Source organism: Molossus molossus, unplaced genomic scaffold (assembly GCF_014108415.1).
Source record: "Molossus molossus isolate mMolMol1 unplaced genomic scaffold, mMolMol1.p scaffold_m16_p_17, whole genome shotgun sequence".
Lineage (NCBI taxonomy): Eukaryota > Metazoa > Chordata > Mammalia > Chiroptera > Molossidae > Molossus > Molossus molossus.
This window is the reverse complement of record NW_023425352.1, coordinates 39,839,536-39,840,422: the sequence shown is the minus strand read 5'-3', so window position 1 is coordinate 39,840,422 and position 887 is coordinate 39,839,536. Positions and strand designations below refer to the sequence as shown.

At 36.1% G+C, this 887-nt stretch overlaps 1 non-coding gene across 1 annotated transcript; it reads right to left on the bottom strand.

Annotated features, from left to right (window-relative positions):
- Nucleotides 1-213: 213 nt before the first annotated feature.
- LOC118632852 lies at nucleotides 214-320 on the bottom strand. Its single transcript, XR_004960100.1, has one exon. It is a non-coding gene; the product is annotated as a U6 spliceosomal RNA (small nuclear RNA).
- Between the last annotated feature and the right edge of the window lie 567 nt (nucleotides 321-887).

Genomic DNA, 887 nt, shown 5'->3' with positions numbered 1-887 from the left:
CTGTACCCCACTTCCGCGTCTCTGGGACTACCCCATTCCTCAGACTGTTATGTTCATTATATTCCACAAATAAGTAAGATCATATGAAACCTGTCTTTCTCTGTTTGGCTTGTTTCACTTAGGATGATACTTTCAAGGTCCCTCCATGTAGTCTCAAAGGATAAGAGATCTTTCTTTCTTACAGCTGCGTAGTCCTCCATTGTGTATATGTACAAAAATCTGGAACGCTTCACGAATTTGCGTGTCATCCTTGCTCAGGGGCCATGCTAATCTTCTCTGTATCGTTCCAATTTTAGTATATGTGCTGCTGAAGCGAGCATTGCATTTCCTTTATTCATTATATCTTCTTATGTGTGACTTTTGTCTATTCCCCAATTTAAAACTAATGAAAAGAAAGTTATTTGACATGACTAAAGACATCATGTTTGCAAAACAAAAGATCCTTTGAAGAGGATTTCAAAAGACTTTCAAACACATTTTTGTATTCTTTCTAATTTAACTGATTTGTTCAATCATTCAAATAACCTTGATAATGCTTTAAATAGCTGCATTCTGAACAGATTTCATATAATATAATGCCCTTGTGCCTGTGTGGCACTTCTTTTTGTAATAGATCAAAATTAAATAGGCATTCTTCAGACATTAAAGTTCAGACCAAAAGGTAGTAGCAGATGGAAAGGGGATTAATAATTGTCTCTTCTCGGTTCCTTCTTCTGAGATAACATTTTTGGACACTGAGGACATTTGTGGTAGGTGAGAATAAGGTAACTATGTTTGTAAATCTCAGCTCATTTTCCAGGATGGAAGAAGTAACTAACATATCTGCCTTCTTTTCTCTTCTCTGATGATAAAGCTGACTTCAGTCATTATTCTGACAGAGGAGATTG